A 17,800-nucleotide genomic window follows, 5' to 3' on the forward strand; every position below is an offset into this window, starting at 1 on the left:
TTATCCAACTTCACATTCCTTTCACCATTACCTCTGGGCTTTTCCTGGTGGGAAATTTTCTGATTACTAATTCAACCTTTCTATTTGTATAGTCCTATTTATATTTACCGTATCTTCTTCTGTCAGTTTTGTACAGCTTGTATTTTTCTAGGCATTTGCCTGTTTCATCTAAATTATTTACCTTTTTGGCATATGGTGGCTCACAGCATTCGCTTCTAATCCTTTTTATTTTGGTATTGGAATACCAAATATTTGGTATTGGAATACCAAATGTAGTGATGTGGCTTCTTTTATTCCTGATTTTAATTCAAGTCTTTTCTCGTTTATGCTGGGTCAGTCTAGCTAAAGGTTTGTCAATTTTGTTGAACTTGCATTGATTTTTCTCTGTTGTTTTTCTACTCTCTTCTCTTCCCCAGAACTTCCAACACAGTTCCACGAGCAGCCTTTACCACTGAAGCATGGGATCATGGAAGATAGCCCTGAAGGTGAGGATCCTTTGCCATCCATGATTCCTTTTCCTACTTAAGGTGAGGTCGGTGGATTAACAGCATTGAAATCACCTGTGAGTTTGTTAGCCCTGAAGAGGTAAAGGCCTCCATCCCAGATCCCGATACTAAACCACAAGCTGTATGTTAACAACAGCCTCTGGGGAATCACTTGCACATTCGAGTTTGAGAAGCACTTGGTCTGACACCTTCATCTTGCAGGTGAGAAAATAAAGGGCTTGAGAGGTAAAGTACCACAGACTATGCGCCAGAAGGGGGCTCTGTAGGAAAATTAAGAGATGGTCAGAGGAGGGAGAGAGAAGGGAAGCCAAGGGGATGGGAGATGAGAAAACATAAACAGGGAGCTGGGATGGGGAGGAATCGTCACCCGGTCAGGGAGGGCATCGCTCATCTAAGGCCAACCTCTGGACGTGCTGTGTAGCCAGGAGACGTTTTATCACACGAGAGCACAAGTGTGTCTCAGTGTTCTTGGTATCAGACTGAATGTGCCTGTCAGAAAACACATCCAGATTTCCATAAACCTCCAGTTCTTTTTCTGGCAGTGAAAGTCACTGTTAAAAAAAAAAAAGCTAGAGAATGGAAGCATCTGTTACATGGCTCTCAAGGTGGCTAGGTGTCACTGCTCCAGGACCAGCTATCCTTCTGTAGTGTTTGCTCCTTGGACCTCCCAGAATCCGCAGGCCCCTGCCCCGGGCCCTGGAGAGCCCGCTGCCATAAATCTGCAATGACCCTACCCTGTCTGTGCACAGAGCTCCTTTCCAGGGACATCGGGGATTATTTATGGCAGCCCATAGAAATCTCTGTAAGGTTTCAGCCCCAGATGCAGGATGTGCATGTTCTATTTCTGTTTGACATCCCATGTCAGGAGTGAGCCCTGGACAAGGCATAAGTGATTCAGCATTAGATACAGAGAGTGAAGTTATGTGGTTACCTATCAACCCCAGGCCCTGGAAGTCCTTGGAAATCAGGAGAGTATAATTTTAGAATTAACGTAATGAAAATGTTAAAAGGAGATCCATTTTTCTCCTCTACCGCTATGATGGATTAATAAATAATTAGGAGAATTTTCCAAGGGTGGACAAATGCATTCTGCTGGAGTTGTTCCCAGGAGAAGAAGGGTGAGCTGGGAGAAGGGCCTTCCTCCCACCAGCCCTGACCTCTCTGGGGTTCCAACACCAGAATTTCCTGCTACTTCTCAGACATCTTCCCAAGAACTCCCTGTCAATAGCAACCCAGACTCAACGCGTTCGAAACTCGTTACTCTCCTTCCAAGTCCCTCCTTCTCTGCTTCATACCCGGGTTATCGAAGCGTTCAGTTCCCTGTTGCCCCAGCTGCGAGAAGTTGCCCTCCTTGACTTCCGGTCCCCAGCTCCTCCCATCCAGTGGGTGCCTGGTGCCTGTCCATTCTCCCTCCAGAGAGGTTCCCAGATCCATCCTCTTCCCACTCCAACCACAGCTGTACTGGGTCAGCCCTTTGTCTTTCATTGGGATTATTGTAATGACCTTCAGAGGGCCTCTAGCCTCTGCCCGCACGGTCCTCAGATTCACCTTCTGAAAGTTCCCACCGGACCACATCTGCCTCCTCAGAGAATGCCCTTCTCTCCGGCAGAACAAAGGACACACTTCAGAGCATTGGAAACGTCTCCCTGGGAGCTGGTCCCGTCTACTTTCTTCCCTTGCTTTGCTTTGGCCTCATCAGCCTGCCTCATAGCCCCCACCTTTGATGCCTTTTGGCCGTCCTAGTCCGAAGGTCCAGAAGGCCTTCCCCTCTTCCTCCACATCAGAAAACTTCTACGTTAACAATTTTGTTCTTTCCCACAACATTCCGGGGAGAATGTCTCCTCTGCACTTTGATGAAATCCTGGGCCATCAATGGAGGTGGCGAGCTCATTCTTAAGAATTAAAAAGGCTTTGGGTCATTTTTAGCTTCAAGAATATTCTCTTTTTAGTAATTAACATATCCAGTCCAATGCAATGTTTAAGGGGAAAAGATGCTTTCAACTTTATTCAAGGTTGAATTTTCTATCCCCTCTCCCATCCCAGCTTCGCCCATCGTGGAAGTTGTGGGGGTGTGTGTGTGTGTGTGTGTGTGTGTGTGTGTGTGTGTGTGTGTGTCTGCACTGGGTGGGGTGTGAGTGGGAAGCTTCTCTCCTGTTTTTCCCCTGTACTTCTCTTCCTGCCGCCCTGCCCCCAGCTTACTAGTTGAAATTTCTGACGCTCCTGGTCTTAATTAGGGGAGGGAGGACAGGAGGGCGACAGGAAAGGTTTGGCATGACTGGTATTTGTGTCATCGACTGTTGACTGTTTCTGACCATGGCAAGTTGGTAGATGGGCAAAGCTGACTCTGCTTCTCGGGGTGTGTTTGTGGGTCCTCTGGGGTCTTCTCTGGGAATAGTCAGCTATGCTTGTAGCGTATGAGATACATTTCCCTCCAGCGGCCACTTCTGTCTCCTCCCTCTGCCCTTAGGAATCCAGGTCTAACCACCCACCTCTGGTTGGGGCCATCACACCTCCCGGACAGATCTCTCGGGCAGGACCTAAGTGGTCCCATGAAAGTTCTTTCTCTCCTGTGACCCACATCTGATCCATTAGACACATTCTTTGTCCCCTATATGGATGGACATCTCTTCCTCTTCGGGCTGAAAGCCACGGCTTCTCTTATTTAGACAGAGGCACCATTATAGGAAGGTGGAAAATTCCTGAACACAGTCCGCAGAGCCCTCCAGACTCCAGGAGATGTGAGGGAAGCTCTCTAGATGGTTCCATGACATCACGAGGCTTCGACGAAGGGAAAATGCCCTTCCAACCTCACCACCCACTGAGTACTCTTAAAAGACAATTTCTCCCCGATTCCCAAATTCACCTATTTTTAGCTTTTAGGAAGGTCAAGGTGGGCTACGGGTCACAGAATCATTCAGTTATTTCCTTTGCGAGTCCCGCAAAGTCGGCCAAATCCCTCACTTTGGAATGTGGGAGTACTTGCTTTTGGCTTTCTTGGGGCATCTGATGAAACTGACTCAGCCCTTTGACATCCATCCATATTATCATTCAAGATTTTGCTCGAATGTCCTTTCCTTAGAGAAGCGAGGCCTCCGTCATCCCTAAGTACAAGCGTTGGTGGCGGGGGGAGGTTTGCTGCCACAAAGCAGAAGTTACTTGCTCCTTAAAAGGGCCTGGGAACTGCAGAGTGGTGCCCCTGACAGGCTGACCTACAGCCTGTCCTTTTAAAATTATTCACTGGTGCCCAGGAAGACACGATTGTGCCAGGTGTGCCCAGGAATGGCTTTCTGGATCTCACCTCTGTGTTCCTGAAGGGTCAGGGCTGCCACCTGGATATCAGAGCAAAAGTGGAGATTTGTTCCAGATGCCAGGCTTCTTTTTGGGCAAACAGAGGGAGCCTGGGGGGAAGTGATCCAGTCAGTCCTTCAACCAATATTTGGGGGCATCAAATGCGCCCAGCTCTGGGCTAAGCGCTGGGGGTGTGATGATTATGAGAAAATACAAAGACAGAAGCAGCTTCCTCCTTCCTGGAAGGTGTGAGCCCCACCCGCCTCCAATGGAAAACTGTCATTTCTAGTGTTTTCCAGACCAGAGCTAATTAGTGACCTAGAGGCAAATCCTGGTCATTGATGTGCTTTGGCACCAGACATTAATCTAAAGTAAATGGAATTAGCTGATGACAGTTAATAATCGAGACTTTTTATGTAAAGTTCAGTTTTTCTGGTTTCTTTTGAAAATGGGCAGGTCTGGAAACACCAGGTTCTCAGTCCCTCAGCCCCCCAGCCCACTGGCATCGCGGAGCAGCCGCCAGTTAGGGGACGCGTGTTCTCCAGTTTGCGCAGAGTCCTCAACACTCCCTTCTATATGCTTCTCCATCTTCTTCACTCACTTATGTTACCTCTACTCTGTCTCTGTAGAGGCCTGATCTGGGGATCAGTAGTTCTGAATGAGTCATTTTCAAATTGCTTTTAGAAAGAAAATGCTTTTAAAAAAAAACCCAACAAAATCTTGTGCACACCTGAATGTATAGAGAGAACACTGAAAAGCAGAGCTGCTTTGGTTGAAGGCAGAGGGAGAAGCCGGAAGCCCCATGCGCCCTCCCATCCACGGTGGGGTGTCGTGTGCAAAGCCCTCCCCCAGCCCCTGGGAGCCTGTCTACACTCTGCCCCTGCAGCCACCTGCCGACTCTGGCCTGACCACCTGTAACCACGAGGATCAGGCCTTCAGATCTGCCCACGTCCCCTTCCCCCATCCCAGCCTGTCCAGCATGCGACGCTCTCTTTCCTCCGCCGATTTGATCATGGCCCTGTGCATCCGGGTCTGTGCGGCCTCGCGGTCGATGAGGTCAGCAAGGGACTTGCAGGGGACACTTCTGCAGAGCATCCCACTGCTGTCTGTGTTTCCTCCGGCCTTTTACAGAACTGTTGGGTTTCATGGGGACTTGAGTCCTCATCTAATGAATTTAAACAAATGAGGCAAATATGCATCAAATACTCACATAATGGAAACACTTCACGAGGAGGGCTCTTGGTCTGTCTGTAGAATAATCCCCACGCTCTTGTTCCCTAAATATTTGTACTTCTGCATGCCAAACACTGAACACAGGGATGAAGAATATGAGCTTGGAGAGCAAGGAAATTGTTTTCTCTTGCCTTTAAGATGTGCTGAGATTACGCCAACATGAGACCCTGCCTTTGGTTTGGGCTCCAACGGTAGGTGTTCGTTTGCTCTGTACTTCAGCTCTGTCTCTGTCTTCCTAAGGTTCTATCTTAGGAGGAGAGGTGGCTCTTCTGCTCCACCTGACACCACATGTACATCTCTTTAGAAGGTCCGAGGCTAGCCCAGGGGACCTTCTCGTCCTCATCTTCCTCCCAGTTTGGCTTAGAGGCTGTGGGAATGCAAAATCGTATGACCACTTTGGAAAACAGCTTGGAAGTTTCTTATAAACATTCTCCTATCCTATGAATAGGTATTTATTTACCCAAGTGAGAAGAAAACATGTCCATTCAAGGACCTGTACTCAAATAGTCACAGCAGCTTTATTCATGGTAGCCCCAAACTACAAATAATCCAGGTGTTCATGTGTGAATGGATTAAGAAACTGTGGTGTGTCTATACCACAGAATGCCACTCAGCCGTGAAAATGAACAAACTTCAGAAAAGTGCAAGAACGTGGATGCATCTCAAAACCATTATGGTATTATTTACAGCAGCCAAGACACGGAAGCGACCTAAATAAGTGTCTACCGACGGATGAATGGATAAAGAAGTTGTGATATACATAGTAGAATACTATTCAGCCATAAAAAGGAGGAACGCCTGCCATGTGCCACAACATGGATGGACCTAGAAGACATTATGCGAGGTGAAATAAGTCAGATAGAGAAAGACAAATACTGTATGATTTCGTTTATATATGGAATCTAAAAAACAAAGCAAAACACCAAACTCAGAGAAAAAGAGATCAGATTTGTGCGTCCCAGAGGCTGGGGGTTGGGGGAAGGAGAATTGGATGAAGGTGGTCAAAAGGTACAAAACTCCTGTTATAAGCTAAATAACTATTAGGGATCTAATGTACAGAGTGATGACTGTAGTTAACACTACCGTGTGGTATAAATGAAAGTTGTAAAGAATAGATCCTGAGCGTTCTTACAGAAGGAGAAAAAATGTTTTCTTTGTCTTCTATGAGATGATTGATGTTCACTAAACCTATTGTGATGATCATTTCATAATGTACGTAAGACAAGTCATTAAGCTGGAAACCTTAAATTTATACAGTGCTGTATGTCAACTGTACCTCAACAAAACTGTTAGAGAAAAGCATTATGCTAAGCAGAAAAGGCATACACAGAAGACTAAATACTGTGTGATGTCACTTTATACGGCATTTCTTATAAAAAGCAGAACTGTAGTGACCGAAAGCAAGCTTGTAATGGGTGGTCAAGGGGGAAGGGAGAGACTGCAAAAGAATGAGGGAGTGTTTGGGGATGAAGTTTTGTAGTTTTAGCTTTTACGTTTAGGTCTGTTGTCCACTATGAGTTAAACTGTGTGTATGGTGTGAACTAAGGATGGGGATTTGTTTGTTTGCGTACGGCTATCTAATAATTGTTCCAGCACCTTTGGTTGAAAAGATTCTCATTTCCCCATCAAATTCCTTTTGTACCTTTATCAAAAACCAATTGACCGGGGCTTCCCTGGTGGTGCAGTGGTTGAGAGTCCACCTGCCAATGCAGGGGACACGGGTTCGTGCCCCGGTCCGGGAAGATCCCACATGCCCCGGAGCGGTTAAGCCCATGAGCCATGGCTGCTGAGCCTGCGTGTCCGGAGCCTGTGCTCCGCAACGGGAGAGGCCACAGCAGTGAGAGGCCTGCGTACCTCAAAAAAACAAAAAAACAAAAAACCAAAACAATTGACCATATATATGTATGTTGGTGGGTTGTAATTATTTTTAAAAATAAAATCATAGATTTTATCTGAAGTTTATAATTGAAAAATATCTGAGTTTCCCTCTAGTTGTAGACTCTGCCTTTTACATCACAGCTTCCTAAACGCAATAACTAGTCATAGAGATAACTAACGCTTATTGAGAAATTACCATTGACCCTGCACCACTGTGAAACTTTTACGTATATTAACTAATACAGTCCTCACAACCACCCTGTGAAGGATGTCTTATGATCTCCATTTTGCAGAGGAGGAAACTGACACCCTGTAACGTTAAATAATTTGCCCAAGTCCCAAAGCTCAAACAGCAGAGCCGGGACTTGACTCCAGGTGCCAAGCTCCCATCCACTGCTGAAATTCCACACCACAACCACCTTCCTGGCTCTTCCCAGCTCCTGGCATATAGCAAGTGCTCAACAAATATTAATTCAATTAATATCATTATAGTTTTAACACTGTAGTTTGATTGTTGACCTGCTTATCATTACAACTGATGGTATGCTCCATTTTTAGAAAAGGACCTGTGCCAAAAGAGGCTTACTGTTATCTTAAACAGGGTGCCATTTGGGAGGAATACAAAGATCAGCAAACGGACATGTGACTGAATGAATGAACAGGCACGTTGGCTTCAGCTGGTAGATTCTGTTCCCAGAAGGGCAGACCTCACTCACAAAGACTGCCCCTGTGGTTTAGATTCTGAGTGGGAATCCCATTGACTGCTACATCTTCAACTTTCCTGACCTTTAGTTTGATTATCCATGGCACAGGGCTCATAAAAGCTGCCTGTGTACCTCTTAGGGTTATGGTGAGGTCGAAATAATGCCACCCGTGAAAGAATCTAGTGAAATGCACAGAGCTGAGCAGGTGTCAGAGACAATTACCTCCGCTCTAAACTTGTTCCACGTGGCGTGAGGCCAAGGGTGTGATCCACTCACGTGTGCGATTTGCCGCCCCATCTGTGGGCAGCAGGGGCGTGGGGTGCAAATCCAGGATGGTGCCCAAGGAGCCATAAGGGGAGAAGAGGAATCTGGTCTGGAAGGCAATCAGTTGGTTCTCTGCTGGCCACCAGGGCAGTGACAGTTCATCCTCACACCCTGGTCTGTGGCCTGAATATAATGCCCACAGGTTGCCATGCTAGGTAAAGATTGTGTTAGGTCCTCTGCGCCTGGCAGTGCAGTGGACAGGGCTGGGCCAAGGAAAGGCTCCGAGGGAGAGTGATGGAGAGAAGGCTGGACAGAGGCTTTTATGTCCTTTGGACTTTGGGGATGAGTGTTAACTCAGCAAGCTTCAGCTTATCTCTGGACTAGAAATAATGGAAAAAAAGATCCATCTTAAGCCACAAACACTCAGTGGAGAAAGGATAGTCTCTTCAACAAACAGTGCTGGGAAAACTGGATAACCACATGCAGAAAGGTGAAATTGGACCCCTATCTTATACCACTCACAAAGATTAACTCGAAATGGATTAGAGACTTAAACATAAGAACTGACACCATAAAACTCCTAGAAGAAAACATAGAGGGGATATTGGTCCTCCCTTTGTCATTGGTCTTGGCAATGATTTTCTTGGATATGACACTGAAAGCATAAACAACAAAAGCAAAAATCAACAAATGGGACTACATCAAACTAAGAAGATTCTGCACAGCAAAAGAAACAGTCAACAACATGAAAAGGCAATCCATGGAACAGGAGAAAATATTTGTAAACCCTATATCAGATAAGGGGTTAATATTCCAAAATATACAAAGAACTTATAAATTCAATATAAAAAACCCACAATCTGATTAAAAACTGGTCAGAGGAACTGGAAAGACATTTTTCCAAAGAAGACATCCCAATGGCCAACAGCATGAGAAGGTGCTCAACATCACTAATCATCAGGGGAATGCAAATCAAAACCACAATGAGATGTTTCACACCTGTTAGAATGGCCATCATCAAGAAGATAAGAGATAGCAAGTGCCAGTGGAGATGTGGAGAAAACTGTCCACGACAGTTTGTTTATGGACCTTTGAGTAGTACCTTTTCATCTCGCAAGAAGGAGACAAGGTGTGGAGAGACACACCCCTTGTCCACACCACTTCCACTCACATCTGTTGAAGCCTTAGTGGCCTGACCACATCCAACTGCAAAGTTGTCTGGGAAATGCCTTTAACTTACACAGTGTTATATGTTTATTATATCTCAATTTAAAAAATCCATCTTAATACAATTCAACTTCATAAATGTGTTTATTGAACACCTACTACACACCTGGCATTGTATTAAGTACTACAGGGATGACAAGGATGGACAAGACCCCAACCATATCCTCACGGAACAGGTGTGCCCCCAGTTAACTGAGGCACAGAGGGACCTGCCTTCCAAAGAAGCACAACCCACTGTAGGCTGTCCTCCAGGTCCCCATGGGCTCACCCTTGATCTTGATTCATCTTGATCTTGACTTAAACCTCCTCCTCTTCTTGGCTTCCACAAGAAAATGAAACACACTAAGGATGCCTCAGCTAAGCATCAATAAGCAGGTCTGATGCTTCACTGAGGGTTTGTGAAGTCGTGATAGAGGGATGACGTCCTTCAGCACTTAGGATTTCCACCCAAATATTTTCACTGGACAGGTTCCTCCCTAACCTCTCCTCCAAGCCCCAGTCATGAGGCGCAGCCCCGCTCAGGCTTCCCCACACAGTGCCCTGCCCACCCCTTTCTTTTCCTCTTGGAGAGATGTCTTTCCTTCCATACAAACGTTGGCCTCCAAGCAGCCTTTTTCTCCTCCTGCAGCAACTCATCAACACCAAGTGTCTTCTTTACCCAGAAGGAGTTCTCAGAACACCTCTTTGAAAGCACACACATATATAGGATTTATCCATTATCACTGTAAAAGATCGAAGTAAAATACTCATATGGTAGATATTCATCACTTTAACCAGTTTAAAGTATACAATTCAGTGAGCCTTATATTATTTTATTTTTTCCCAGTGGCTTTTAGTACATTCATGATGTCGTGCAACCATCATCACTATCTAATTCCAGAACCTTTGCATCACCCCAAAGGAAACCCCATACCCACTCATCAGCCGTTCCCCATTTCCCCTTCCCCATTTCCTCCTCCATGACTTGTTTTTCTTACTTAACGAGACATCAGGAACCTCCTGCTGGTTGAAGGGCTCATTCTTTTCTAGGATGGTGATAAGACTTTGTAGCTTGTCTCTACCGCAATTAACCCGCCCTTTCCCTGTGGATGGGTGTTAAGCGGTTTCCCAGCCTGCGCCTCTTTGAGCTGTATCGCGGTGAGAACCCTCGCTTCCATGTTTTCACGTCCTGCTGCAGCTCGTTTTTATTTATTTATTTATTTATTTATTTATTTTTGGCTGCGTTGGGTCTTCATTGCTACACGCAGGCTTCCTCTAGTTGTGGCGAGCGGGGGCTACTCTTCGTTGCGGTGCACAGGCTTCACAGTGCAGTGGCTTCTCGTTGCGGAGCACGGGCTCTAGGCACACAGACTTCAGTAGTTGTGGCACGCAGGCTCAGTAGTTGTGGCGCACGGGCTTAGTTGCTCCGCCGCATGTGGGATCTTCCCAGACCAGGGCTCCAACCCGTGTCCCCCGCACTGGCAGGCGGATTCTTAACCACTGTGCCACCAGGGAAGCCCCACACCTTTTATTTTAGAGCAGTTTCAGATTTACAGAAAAATTGCAAAGATAGTACAGAGGGTTCCCATGTACCTCATACCAAGTTTCCCTGTCTGATCACCTCTGACACAGGTGTGGGACATTTGTTACAATCCGTGAACTGTGGTGAGAAGGCTTTGTGAAGGACGCAGTATTGAGCTGGGCCTTGGCAGACAGGGTGAGGACTGAGCATCCCAGCAGAAGAGACCGTGTGAGGAGAGCATGGAGATGGGTGAGCTCAGGGTACGGGGAAGAGTCCAGCAGGGTGTGTGCGGGGTGACGGGGAAGACTTTTCAGGAAGTAAGTGGATTGTTCCAGGCACACAGAAGTGGCTGTTTTAGAAAGAGTTCTTACCCACGTTCCCAACTTCTTCCTCATCTCATTCCAATGTGGCGAATGAGATGCCCTTTGCTGGACCCGCCCTGAGTATGTGTTTTGTTGGAGAGCCTTCCTCCACAGATGTACTCTGGTCTCACCTGTCTCAGTGATCAAGAACCCAATCTATTTCTCTATTATTGCAGAGGCCTGTGGGCTTTATGTGGTTAATAAGGGACACAACTTTTAAACCGTCTTAGAGATTACTTTAAAGTCAAAAAAATGCACCATTCTACCAGCATTATATTACAGTTGCTAAAAATATCCCATGCCCATTGGTTAGCTCAGAGCAATAGATATCCCACAGGCTAATTTCATCATTGGCAGAAGGCCATGCAGTCTCCAGACAGGATCAGAATCAAACTGGGGGCTGCTAAATATAGAAATATAAATTTGGGTTTGTTTAGAATCACTTGAAAACCGAAAGAACACATAAGCCGGCGCGCAAGCCTGGTAGCGTCTTTCAAAGCATAGCTCACCTTGTACATCGGTCTGTCCTGCACCCCCAACCCTGCTTTCAGCTTCTCAGTGGAAATATTAGGCAGTTCTCCATGTTTGAAAGTCACAGCAGACTTTTGAAGTAGTCTGGGCTGGAAGTAGACTTCTCGATATCGTCATCCACTCCCAGGGGTTACGCTAAGGCCTCGGCGGCAGCAGACGGATTTCAGAGATGACTTCAGCGATCCTTGGAGGCCCCAGGCTCTTTGACCTCGTGTCTTTGCCACTTTCCCATCCAGATGGAGAATGAGTGTCTACAGCTTCTCCTTGAAGTTTCATCCAGGGCCAGGGGTCCCAATGGGCAAAGGACTGGGAAAAGGGGACAAAGAAAAGTGCTTCTTTGTAAGCATCGTGCCCTACACGTCCCTCTTGTTCAATGTTTATGGCAAGAAGGTACCTCAAAGCACAAATATACTTGCCCCGAGGAGCTCTGGGTGGGCAGGGATTTTAGTAGATGATGACCAGGTGGAGGAAGGAGATTGAGGGCGGGGGGTCACTCGTGGTCCTGTTTGGGACACCGCCCCCAAATCCCCGAGGGAATCAGCACGGTCGAGTTCCTCTGGAGAGCACGCCAGGACAACTGACCAGTTTAACTGGTCCAAAGTGTCTCTCGCGTGGCTTTCAGGCCACAGGTCTGTCCTCTGGCTGCCTCCGTCACCTTGGTTAGGACAGCTCTCCTTGCCACGTGCTCTGGCGCACCAGGCCCTTTATCCTTCAAATATGCCAATCCTTCCGTGTCTGGGCCTCTGCCTTCCCACCGGCCTGCAGAATTCTTCCCTCAGGAGTCAATACTTTTATGACCTTCCTCTCTCTTCATTTAGGGGTCGGTTCAAATGTCACCTACTCAGAGAAGACTCACTGAAGCTTTATTTAAAGTTACTCTTTTAAATTCGATCCTCTCTCCCTGCTTTATCTTCTTTGATGTAACTCATTGGTACCTATTATAGATCATATCACATCACGTCACACTCTACATATCTTTTTTTGTTTTTTGTTTTGTTTTTTTTCATATACATATCTTTATTATCTGTCACCCCTACTGAAACGCACACTACCTAAAGGGGCGTAAAAATATTTGTCGATTGACATACTACACAAAGTAAGTGATAAAGAGAAAGACAAATACCACATGGTGTCACTTATATGTGGAATCTAAAATATGACCCAAGTGAACTTATCTATGAAACAGAAACAGACTCACAGACAGAGAACAAACTTGTGGTTGCTAAGGGTGGGGGGGGGGTGAGGGAGGGATGGAGTGGGAGGTTGGGATTAGCAGATGCAAACTATTATACATAGAATGGATAAACAACAAGGTCCTACTGTATGGCACAGGGAACTAGATTCACTATCCTGTGATAAACCATCATGGAAAAGAATATGAAAAAGAATATATATATATATATATGTATAAGCGAGTCACTTTGCTGTACACCTGAAACACAACACTGTAAATCAACTATACTTCAATTACAAAAAAAACTAAAAAAAAAAAAAAGTGAATTTAGAAAGAGCATAACAAGGAAACAGAAATCTATAGAAAATAATTATAAGGCTCTGAAAGCAAACATAGTTTCTAAAATTAAAAAAAATTGTTGGTTGAATAAATGAGTTACAGTTCTGTTCATTCCTTACACCTGGACAAAACTTGACTGCACACGGACATACCTCTGCGTGCAAATTCCATCAGCAATCACACTTGCATCTTTTTCAATGCATCTTTTATTCCTCCCATCGCATGGTAACCAGACTTGTACATGGGTAATTGCAGACTGAGAGACAAGCCCTGAAGGAGGGCAGGATCGACCTAGAGCAGAAGGCCCCTGGGTAGTGAAGAACGAGAGAGGATGTTCTGAGGAGCCAGCGTCTACCCTGTGGTCTCTCAGGGTTAAGACACGCACGTTCCCGTTTCCGGATTTGGGGTGAGTCTGAGCATTGATAGCATCTCACACTGCCTTTTGACCAGGTGGCAGTTGTGATGTACCGTCATTGCCTGCACACAGGAGAAATCCTCTGGTGTTTATATTCCTTTGAGAAAGGAATATGTCTCAATTGTCACCTGAAAACGTGCACTGCCATCTCTCGTTAGACCAAGGAAGTGTCCGCTTCAAAAATTGCAGGATGAACGCGATTTCTTCCATGACTGGAAGAAAGCTTTGCTGGCAGCGGAGGACCCACGATAAGAAACCCAGTGTCAGCAGCACTCTGGTGGGCGCAAGGGATGAAAAACCAAGAAAGAGCACAGACGCGGATGACTCAGAAGAGCTGGCCTCTCAGCTTGGAGAGATTGTAGAGATACCGTAATCAATCAGTCGAGCATGTATCTTCATTTTTATGTAGGCACAAGAGCCATAAACAACCCAGTCCTACATCTAATTAAGCCTCAAAGAATGTCTTAGGATAAGTATAACATAACCATCCTGAATGTTAAGAAAGCATAGTGTCAAAATTTCATGGGCAGGAATTTTGTATTTCTTAAAGTTACAGAAAACAGTGGAGCGTTTCAGAAGCGGTGAGACCTCGGATCTGATGCAATACAGTCAAGTGAGCTTGAAGGTCTGGGAGAAAAGCAGCACCCAGCGACAGGGACAAGTGTTGGGGGGCGCCGCGTTCATGGGGGCGGGGGTCCCTGCAGGAGCAGATGTCACTCTGCAAGGGACAGCTCCTCCGAGATGGGCTCTTTTCTGCAACGTCACTGCACTGCCATCTTAACATCCCTCGGTGCTGTTTAAGTGTAAGAATTACTTTGCTACAGACGTTGAGAGAAAACACATGGCAGATAGACACAATACTCGCTCTCCAGATTACCCCGAATAAATAAATAGAAGAATGTTCTAGGCACCTGAGGGATATGTAGGGAAGCGAAAAAGGCAAGTGCGAAGTAACAGCTGTGGCTGGGGCGGAGAGGGAGCTGTTTAGTTCTCTCTCCAGGTCATTGAGTATCTGCAGGCAGTAAATGAAATCGTCCCAATTTGTTTTCTCATGAAAATGTCAGCTTGAGCGCTTAAAGGAATTCTTTTCTTATGGGCCAAAAAAAGAACCCTTTTTTTATTGTGTGGCCCTCGAGACAGAAGAGGCTTTTTGATCTTGTTTCATGTTTCCACATTGCTGGTATCCTTCAGTTCAGACTGGCTTACCCAGGGGGCTGACATGTTTGTTTGGTTTAAGCCAGAGCTCCCACCAGGGCCTGGGGGGAGCGGGCTTCTTGGCTTCCCCTCCGCCTGCTGCCCAGGTGAGACCCGTGGCCGCAAATGGCCCTTTCTTGGCAAGACGTTTTAATGGGATAGTGCATAAAAGGGATATGGCAACATAATTCTTGTTAATAAATGTCTTATTTAGTTACCTCATGTTAATTATTCACCAAGCAGAGACAGCTGTAACGTGTAGCTCTGGTGTGAACGCTCCTTGGGCTTTTTCTTTCCCCCTTTCGCCTTCCTCCCCTCCCCTTCCTCTGGACAGTTCTTTTCCAAAGAAGAGAGCAGAGACCAATATTTAGTCGTCCAGCTCCCGAGACAATTAGCACAATTAGCAGCTGTCACAGCTGGAAAGGATGTCAGAAATCACAGAAACGGGTGATTTCCAAACTGCTCTGAGGAGTCTGAAGGGTTTTCGTGCCCAGTCTCTGGGAGGCGATGGGAAGGCCCCGTGGGCAGGGCCTTCGCCCCTGCCTCTCTGCTTCAGCTCCCGTGGTTTGATTTTCGTTCCCCTTGCAACGTATGCGATTCCTGGCACAGGTTTTGTAAGGAGAAAAAGATTGGAGTCTTGGGAAGGTCTGAAAACTGCTGATGCAAATCAGGCCTCTCATTTACAGGCAAGGACACTGATGTCCGAAGAGGTAGAGTGATTTGCCTAGGGTTGCACAGCTGCTTGGTAAGAGAGTCAGGACTGGGAGGCCTGCCCTCTCCCTGTTGCATGGCTCGGGGTGGAGAGGGGAACCCTGAGAAAAGGGAGAAACCGGGAAAGGGGAACCCTGAGAAAAGAGAGAAACCGGGAAAGAGGAACCCTGAGAAAAGAGAGAAACTGGGAAGGAGGAAAGCGGTCATGTGTTTCTGTCTCTCCGTGACGCAGAGCAAGATGGTTTCTTGAAACACCTCTCAGGCCACAGAAGATGGTATCTCCTTGTGGAGAACGATGGTGCAAATGTGACCTGGCTCTGTGGACTCTCTGATCACCAGACGAAAATAGGCAGTGCGTGCTCGCGAGGCTTCAGGGTTTGTGAAGCTGTAGCTGTTTCCCAGTTTCACTGAAAATGAAGTTTTCTCTATTTTTTGGTTTATTATTATTTTGAGGGGGTGAGTTTCTAGGAGAGATTTATGAAAATGTACCCCAATTTTACCATATTTCCCAGTAGTGTGAATTTAGTCTTTGGGATGGAATCATATTTAGGTCTATTGACCTAGAGTAAGTTTTAAAGTAAATAATTAGACGTAAATAAAAATATTCAGTATATTTTTTAAAGCATTGCCTTTGTTGTTCTTGTTAAAACAGTACAGATTTTTCAAAAGTTAAAAGAGTATTGTGGTAAGAGACTCTGGAAACCTACCTCTGCTCCTTACTAGCTGTGTGACATTGGGCAAGTCACTTAACCTCTCTGAGCCTCGAATGTCCTCCTCTGTAAAATGGTGATGATAACAATACCTTCCCTATAAGGTTGTTGTGCGCATTGAATGTGTTAATATATAAGCCTTTACAACAGTGCCCAGCATGGGATTCTCTGTGCTTCATGAATCTCTCAACAATTCTAGAAAATTCTTGGTCTGTATTGTTTTAAATATTGTCTCTTCCCCATTCTGTTGGGTCTTTTCCAAGACTCGTAGCGTGTCTTTTATATTTCCATTTCTTTGTCTCTGGAGGGTCTTCTGGATGATTTCTTTGGCTGCATCCTTCAGTTCACTGACATTCTGATGCACTCCATCCGGTATGTTTGTAACCCATTTGTGATAGAGACAGTTGACTGTACACAATACATCGTCCCCTCCTTCTTCTGTATTAATACGATTGTAGTTGGACACCTGGCTACTCAGCTCCGTGGAATTTCCCAGACTACTTTGCAGTTGGATGTGGCCAGGACCCTAAGCCTTCAATAGATATGAGTGGAAGTGGTGTGGACAATGGGTGTGTCTCTTCCACACCTTGTCTCCTTCTTGTGAGATGAAAAGGTACTACTCAAAGGTCCATAAACTCATGGCTTACAATGGGATTAGTTAGAAAATGGAGAGAAAAGTGTTTTGACCCTTTATTCAACATTGTCACAATACCTAAGCACGTAATCATTTTGCAAGTCATTCATTTTTTTTTTGTATTTTATAAAACTAATAGTTCAAAAACAATTGGAAGAAAAAGAACTGTTCTGTCACCTGTGCCTGGGACCAGATGAGGTTAATGTCTTAGGGGATGGATGAGAAGGAAGATGGAAAGAACCTGTGGCCCTGAATGACCACATGGAGCAGAGCTGCCCACCAACCTGGAATGCTCACCTCAGTCTATGACATCAGAGGGAAATAAACCACTCTGTTCTTTAACTGATTGAATTATTGTCGGATCTCTTCCGGTGGCAGCTGAACCTTACCCACTGCATGTCCATCAGGTTTTTCATTCCGATGAGTCTATGTTTTACTTCTAGAAATTATGTTTCGTTCTTTTTTCAAATCTCTTTGGTTGTTTTTTTTAAAATAGATTCTCATTCCTTGATCGTGTGTGCAAGCCTCTGTTGTCTTTTAATCTTTCAACATTTGTTGAAATAAAGTCTTAAGCACCAAGATACAACAGATATGAACTTTCAAACAGAAGTGACAAATCACCAGAGGCAGATATTCATCAGGAATTTCTGAGAACTTGTTCTGCAGCACTTAGATTCTTTCAACCACTTTGAGAATAGAAATGGATTCAGAGAGCTGGCGAGAAAAGATTTCTGCCACAAAGAGCTCTTTAGAAAAATCGATATTGAGGGCTCCATCCTCTCTCCACCCCAAAGAGGGTCCTGCATCAAAATTGGTGCAGGCCAAAAAAAAAAAAAAAAAACTGGTGGAGGGCAGAACAAAGGCTGCCCGTGGACACAGTGGATGTCTGGGTATCTGGGTAGACTTTGGCTAATTAGTGTAAACACTGGCTGACAATCTCTTTGTTTCTCTCTCCTGGAATTGGCTGAGGTTGAACATCATCAAAGCAGTGTGTATTAGTTTTCTAGGGCTTCCATAAAAAAGTACAACAAACTGGGTCCCTTAAAACCACAAAAATTTATTGTTTCATAGTTCTGGAGGCTGGAAGTCCAAATTCGAGGTGTCAGCAGGGCCACGCTCCCTCTGAAAC

At 45.6% G+C, this 17,800-nt stretch overlaps 1 long non-coding RNA gene across 2 annotated transcripts in view; it reads left to right on the forward strand.

The window, feature by feature from the left end:
• The window catches only part of LOC132594282 (uncharacterized), a 195,803-nt gene that overhangs the window by 4,273 nt on the left and 173,730 nt on the right, over positions 1–17,800 (forward strand). For both annotated transcript variants that reach the window (XR_009560467.1, XR_009560468.1), the window contains exon 2: positions 417–485. This is a non-coding gene — a long non-coding RNA (uncharacterized lncRNA). The remainder of the gene's footprint in view (positions 1–416; positions 486–17,800) is intronic.

This window comes from Globicephala melas, chromosome 20, assembly GCF_963455315.2.
Source record: "Globicephala melas chromosome 20, mGloMel1.2, whole genome shotgun sequence".
Lineage (NCBI taxonomy): Eukaryota > Metazoa > Chordata > Mammalia > Artiodactyla > Delphinidae > Globicephala > Globicephala melas.